We start from the raw sequence: 7,151 nt of genomic DNA on the forward strand, positions 1-7,151 counted from the left end.
TCAGGGGATGAGACACCCTGAGCAATACAAACCTACTTTGGTGAGAAGGTGGAGGGAGAAGAAACATGCTACAGGAAATGTTAATGTACAATGAGCACAGGGTAGAACAGATCACAGAAAGAAGGAGGTCATATCCAGAGAGGGAGCTCTCTACCCCATGCTTGGGAGCCTGCAGTCCAATGGCCCATTGCCCACCACCTTGGCTTTGGGAAGTAGAGTCACCCTTCTCTGCCCCTGCTTCTGGAAGCCTCACCCTTCCGTGCAGAGTTTTATTATGAATTCTGAGAGCTGTGTGGTTACAGGGGCCCCTGAAGACTTGAAGAGCGCCTTCAGGATAGTTCCCAGGGTCCACTTTGGAGGAGGGTTGGATGAGATGGCAGAGTTCACCCTGTGAGGCAGCTCCCTTTCCTTTTTCACTTTGGTACTGTCACTCAGCCATAGAAGGATGGGCTGGTCTGAGGTGGCAATGTTCCCGTTCATGTGAAGGTTGCACTTCATTGGTTGCCAGTCCAGATACTGGTTATTATATATCTTATATGCAGTGATGACATCATCCTTTTTCACAAAGACCACTTCCACTACCCCAGGATGGACCAGCCAAGCCTGCTTCAGGGCTCCACAGAAAAGTTCAACAGTGTCCTCCTTGGTGATTCTAGGGTAGAGATTATTCACAGTTATCTTGGTGCCTTCCAAAGAGCTGAGGATGGGCTCAGTAGGCAGCAGCTCTTTGGGGGAATCCTCCTCATTCACTAGTATCCGGGACATGTTGGTCAAGGCTTTTGTTGAACTGAGGAGTGGAGATCAGGAACTGTGTGTACATTATTCTGAATGACTTTGGTGAGGGTTGGGGGAGCCTTGGACATGGAAAGCCTGGAACTGCTCAGCTTGGCCACATGGTAGAGCGCATTGCCAAGTCTGCAAATTTCAACCTACTCAGAATGGAAGCTGCAATGCCATCATCTTCATCCAGGTCCTATACATTCTGTTTGGCCTGGTGATTTTTGATGATGTTAATTCTCATTGCAGTGAGGTGGGCATGAGATAGCGTTGTGGCCTTCTGCTATGGAACCTGGGTGGTTTTAGTGAACTTCAGAGCTGAGGTCACTGTCCTGATGGGTGTGGTCATGAAGGCAGCAGGGGAACTCTGCTTCAAGCTGAGCTTCTCCCAGGCATCAGCTACCTGGCGGCGATTCTGGGACACAGTGTTCTGCTGCTTCTGAGAGTTCAGCATCTCTCTGGTATCTTGCACTTTCCTTTTGATTTGGAAAGGAGCATCTTTCTGCAAAAGGTTTTTGCAGCTTCAGCTGGGCATCTGAGAGGCCAGATGCCAGCCATCAAACCTCTGCTGGAAGGTGGTTGTGCTTGCTGAGTGGCTGAAGAGGTTCTGCTGGATCCCAGCATGAGATCCAGTTCTCCAACTCCTGGTCTGATATTGAGCCACCAGCCTGTCCACACTTTTTCCACCCATGGCTGAGGCCAACACAGCCACTCTGTGGCCTCTCTTCATTCTACCTCTCCCAGCCTCTGCCTCCATATCACCCCATTACCACAGCCCCATGCCTCCAGATGAGCTCGTCCAAGGAGGTGCCCACCTTCTTGCACCACAGAGTAGCTTAATAATCCCCCTCCTCACTTTTTTAATGGCTGAATAGCATTCAATTGTATGTATATACCACATTTTGTTTATGTATTCATCCATTGATGGACACCTGGGTTGCTTCCATCTTTTGGTTATTGTGAATAATGCTGCTATGAACATGAGGGCACAAATATCTGTTTGAGAACATGCTTTCAATTCTGTTGGGTCTACACCTAGAAGTGGAATTGATGAATGATATGGTAATTCTACTTTTAATTTTTTGAGGAACCACCATACTGTTTTCCACAGTAGCTGTATCATTTTTCATACCCACCACAAGGGTCCAATTTCTCCACATCCTCAGTAATATTGTTATTTCTGGATTTTTTTAAAAAGATTTTATTTATTTTTAGAGATGGGAAGGGAGGGAGAAAAAGAGGGAGAGAAACAGTGTGTGGTTGCATCTCTCACGTCCCCTACCAGGGACCTGGCCTGCAACCCAGGCACGTGCCCTGCACTTGGAATTGAACTGGCAACCCTTTGGTTCACAGGCCGGCACTCAATCCACTGAGCCACACCAGCTAGGACTTTGTTGTTTTTTGTTGTTTTTTGTTTGTTTGTTTGTTTGTTTTTAATAGTAGCTATTCTAATGGGTGTGAGGTAGTATTTCCTTATGGTTTTGATTGCATTTCTCTAGTGATTAGGGATGCAAAAATCTTTTCATGTGCTTATCGGCCACTTCTGTTTCTTCTTTGGAGAAATGTCTGTTCTTTGTTCTTTATTCATTTTTAAATCAGGTTGTTTGTTCCATTTGTTATTGAATTACAGGAGTTCTCTACATAGTCTTGACTATAAACTTTTATCAGAAATATGATTTGCAAATGTTTTCTCTCACTCCATGGTTTTGTTTTTTCACTGTGTTAATTGTGTTCCTCAATGCAAAAAAGCTTTTTATTTTGATTTAGTACAATTCTTCATTTTTCTTTTGTTGCTTGTGGTTTTGGTATCATAGCCAAGAAATCTCTTCCAAATAGTATTTTTCATTTTTACCATGAGTAAAAAAAAAAAAAAAAAAAAAAAAAAAATACAATCCCTGTTGTACAAACTCTTCCAGACGATAGCAAAGAGGGACTATTTTTAAGCTGCTTCTATGAGGCTTGAATAATCCTGATACTGAAATAAGATAAGGATGATATGAAAAAGAAAATTTATAAATCTGTTTCACTTATTACTATCAATACAAAAATATATTTGCAAATAAAATCCAATAGTGTCTATACCAGTTAATGCACTAGAGCTAATATGGGTTTATCACAGAACATTAGAAAGGTTTAATATGAGAAAAATCCATATATATATAGTTAACTCCATAATATACTAAAGGAAAAAACTTATGTAATGAGCTAAAAAAAGTCAGAGGAAATGCTTGATAATATACCCATTCATTATTCAAAGCCCTTTGTAAATTAGAAATAGAAGAGAGCTTCTTTAAGCTGCTAAACAGCAAGTGTAATGGTATATCACTTAACACTCAAAACAGATGAAACACTGTGAAACTTAAAAAGATAAATACTCAGACTCACACCTTAGTAGTACATAATTCCTGAGAAGAGTAAATTTTAGTAATAAAGTCGTCCTTGCATCTCCAAGTAATATTCTCTGGGTGGGATGTAAGGGGTGGGAACCCAGAGTCATAAATTTCCCTTATCAGCCTATTTATTTTAACTTTCTTTCCTTAAATGAAGGAACTAAAACACCCTTTCTTTGGGTAAATTTAATCAACAGATAGTGTCAAAATAGCAAATCATTTGTTCTCTTTACCTCACTGCTTCATTTTTAAATGTGTATTTTTAAATTAAAATATATGGTTTCCAAAATAAAAATAAAAAATTAAAAAGATAAATATTATTATAATATTTAATGACATCCTTTTATTAGGTTAAAATAACAACATATTTTTTAATATTTTATTTTTTATTGTTGTTCAACTACAGTTGTCCCCATTTTCCCTCATCACTCTCCCCCGCCCTGCCTACCTACCCCCACCCCCCACACTCAATCCTACCCCACCCTTGGCTTTGTCCATGGATCCTTTATACATGGTCCTTAATGACCCTTATTTTTAAGAATACATAGATGCAAAAAATTTTTAAACTATTTTAAAATTATTAAAAGGAAAGCCAGTGAATAATTGACATAGAATTCAGAAGGATGACACCTAGAAAGTGGGAAGATGAATGGAGGAGCTGGATGCTTATCTGAAGACCCTGGTATTTGCTTGAGATGGTGCTTTCATAGCAGCATATTAGAGTTAAAATTAAGGAATTAACCAAAAAAAATAAAGACCATGCTTGGAGTGATGACCACCAATTATGAACCATAAATAATGATTAATCCAGTTTCATGCATCTGAGGTCAAAGAAAGAAAAAACTTTTGACTACAATGTGATGAAGAATACAGTGAGAGAAATTTTTCTCTTGTTTTCAACAACAGCAAGACTTGACAATAATACTGTGCTGATGATGAAGAGGCAGTAATGAGAATGAGGTAATAGAAAAGGGGAATAACCAAAGTAGCAGGTCATACTGACCAGCAGGGCCAGAACCAGAGCATGGGAATACGTAAGCCTGCTCTGGGGACGGGTGCAGACATAGAAATCTGTGCTGCTGTAGTAACAGGAATTTGAGGGATTTCCCCATTTTTGACATATTTTCTCTTTAAAGTAGGAATCAAGGTCATCTTTTGAGTGAGGGGGTGGTGGTGTGGTAGGGCTGTGAATGCTTGAAATGGCTGTCTATTTGATAGGGGTTAAAACCCTAGCTCAGCACCAGACACATTTAAGTTGAAGTCCTGACTCCCAGAGGATCTTGTGACTGTTGTGTTTATAAGCTCCTATTGTAATTTTTCTTCTTGTTCTTTCCCTGCCCCTTTCTTGTTCTTTATCGCCTTCTCCAATTCTAGTACACAAATACCTCCATAAGGACTGTATATAACCTGGCTTTTGTAACATTTCAATCATGGATGGCTGGTGACTAGGGAACTAAGGTTGCTCAGGCTTGACCCAGGTGTCCACCCTGGACCATCTGCAATGGACAGTGGTGTGGTAACTATAAGAATGTGTTATCTCCCATTCAAAGGAATTTCTCAGAAGAAAATATGCTATCGTGAGGAGGCAAAATAATATATATAATATAATTCTATGTTATTTTCACCAGCAACATTCAGCAACTCTGAGGGAGGTGGACTTTTGCACTGGTCCAAATTTATTTCTTTCAGAAAGATGTGACAGAAAAGGAAAATGGGCCAAGAAAGTGATAATATTGGCAAGACAGGATGAAGAGATGGTGAATGATATACTTTAAGGTGCATATGAAAGGAGGTGAAGAGGGGAAAGAGGACTGGAAGAAAACAAAGGATCAAAGAAAAAGTACATTGGGAAAATAAAGTATTGAAGCTGAAATAGTTGGAGGTCATGGTCAGAGAATTAGAGGACTTGATTTAATGTTTCAAGAGTGAATAATATGTGGAACAGTAAGTTATAGTATCTGGCCATGGAAGTAGTTTGCATGGAATAAATACAGTGAAAACGGGAAGTAGAAAAACAGATGCTAAGCTTTGGGTGGGTCATTCATGTAGACACTGGTGTCTGCCAAGTTACTGACAAGTCTGGGGTTAGAAGGGGACATTAAACCAGATGCTAAAGTCCTTAGTGAGTGAGAGGGTGTTTTCTTCTTTGCACCTCTTATTTAGCAGTGTTTATTACAAACTATTTTATCCGTAGGGTGTTCTAGACTGGGCATGTAGTTTCTTGCCACATATTTATCTTAACATCACATATAACACTTTAGATATGGAGTTTATTAAAAAGGATTTTTTTCTGGAAAGAAGAATGTACTAATGAATATATTTAATGTAAGGCTTATGATGCAGCTATATTAGATACTATAAGAATTATCAAAGTTACCTTCTCTGACCTTAAAAAGTTTGTAACTTGTGAAAGTTAGACTCACACATACAAAGCCATGAGAGAATAACAGCCTAGTATAGGGTACAAGTTGCAAAAAAGAGTAAATGTGTACCATAGGTTTTCAGAGAAAGGACACACCAATTTTCTTAGGCTCTCATATGAACTTTTTGATAAGAAGGACTGATATAGACTGCTTTTGGAATTTCTTTATTTGTATGGCTTCAAAATATACATATATGTGTGTGTGGGTATGTGTGTGTGTATATAATTTTTCATCTAAAATGAAAATATGTTGTCCCTTAGCAGGATACCTGTTTATTCTTTATTTTCTATTGAGGTGTTCATGAATTGTCTATAATGTTTTAAGTTTTCTGACTCCAGGTGAGGCAGGAGACAGCATAGAACTCTGAGACTGTGCTGTTGTTACTGGCCAGCATCTTGCATCCTGGTTGCCATGAAATGCTCTTTAGCACTTACACTGGATGAATATTAAGCCAAAGCAGGGAGGAGGAAGGAGACATGTCTTGCCCACTAACTGAGCAGTCTTGAGCCTGGTTCGATAATATTGAGCCAGGTGTTATAACATCACAAGAAACACTATGCTAACATGGGAGAAGAGAAGTCCTTGAAGTTCTGTCTGGGAAGTGTAGCCTTTGAAACTGTGATTTAATCCCAAGGCCTAAAAGATGGGAGGGGAATGATAGTGCCCAAAGGAAGAAGCCCGTAAAACAACCTTGGTTAATTGCCTACCTCTGGTCACTATCTGTTTTACGAAGAAGTCCCTAATCCTTACAGAGAGAGCCCATAAATAACTTTGGGTAATTGCCCCAACTTTAAATTTGTCACCTATCTGTTTTATATATCTGTTTTACATACTTGTTTTTGCCTCCTGTTACATGTCTGTTTTACAAGATGGACAAATGGAGTCTGGAACAAAATAAGGATTTGAGCTAACAAACCCCCACACATACCTAAGTTTGGGTACTCACATCTCCCCCAGGAAAGCTGGCACCACATTTACCCATCAATCAATATGTGACTTTTTCACCCTGCCTCACTAACTATGTAAGTCCTCATAACAAAGGACTCACTGTTTTGAGGCCTCAGTCCTCCCAGGACCTTGCCACCCTGGTCTTTGGTAGCCCTTACCTTTGCCACCCTGCATTGCTTTGAACCTGTGCCTTTCACCACCATCCCCACCTTAGCTAGGCCTATTTTCTTTCATGAGCATGTATCACTAATAAGCCCTGATTGCACACTGATAGATTTGCTGGTCTGTAATTCTTCACATGCATTGGCAAGAAGAACCAAGTCTCCCATTAATACAGGGAAATTCCTAGCATCGTTACTTCATCCTTTTCTTTCTTCAAAGTAGATGCTCTCTAATTTGGAAATTTCAAAAAGATATTACTCAATTTAAAATAACTCATTGAAAAAAGTTGGATTTAATGAAACATTTTTTCCTTTGGTTTCTTCCCAAAGTTTTCATAATTGGGAAAAAAACCATTTTTCCCAATAATCAGAGCACAAGGCTGTAGTCTCTTTTAAGCATGAAGAAAATAAAACTTTTCTATTTCCACAGGGTTAGTAAAAACTTAAGTATA

The 7,151-nt window shown here is 39.4% G+C and overlaps 1 pseudogene; it reads right to left on the reverse strand.

Annotated features, from left to right (window-relative positions):
• Positions 1-249: 249 nt before the first annotated feature.
• On the reverse strand, positions 250-6,741 carry LOC129083543 (polymerase delta-interacting protein 3-like; annotated as a pseudogene).
• Positions 6,742-7,151: the final 410 nt, after the last annotated feature.

The sequence above is a fragment of the Pteronotus mesoamericanus genome, unplaced genomic scaffold (assembly GCF_021234165.1).
Source record: "Pteronotus mesoamericanus isolate MK-2021 breed Mesoamerican mustached bat unplaced genomic scaffold, CSHL_Meso_final scaffold_167, whole genome shotgun sequence".
Classification (NCBI taxonomy): Eukaryota; Metazoa; Chordata; class Mammalia; order Chiroptera; family Mormoopidae; genus Pteronotus; species Pteronotus mesoamericanus.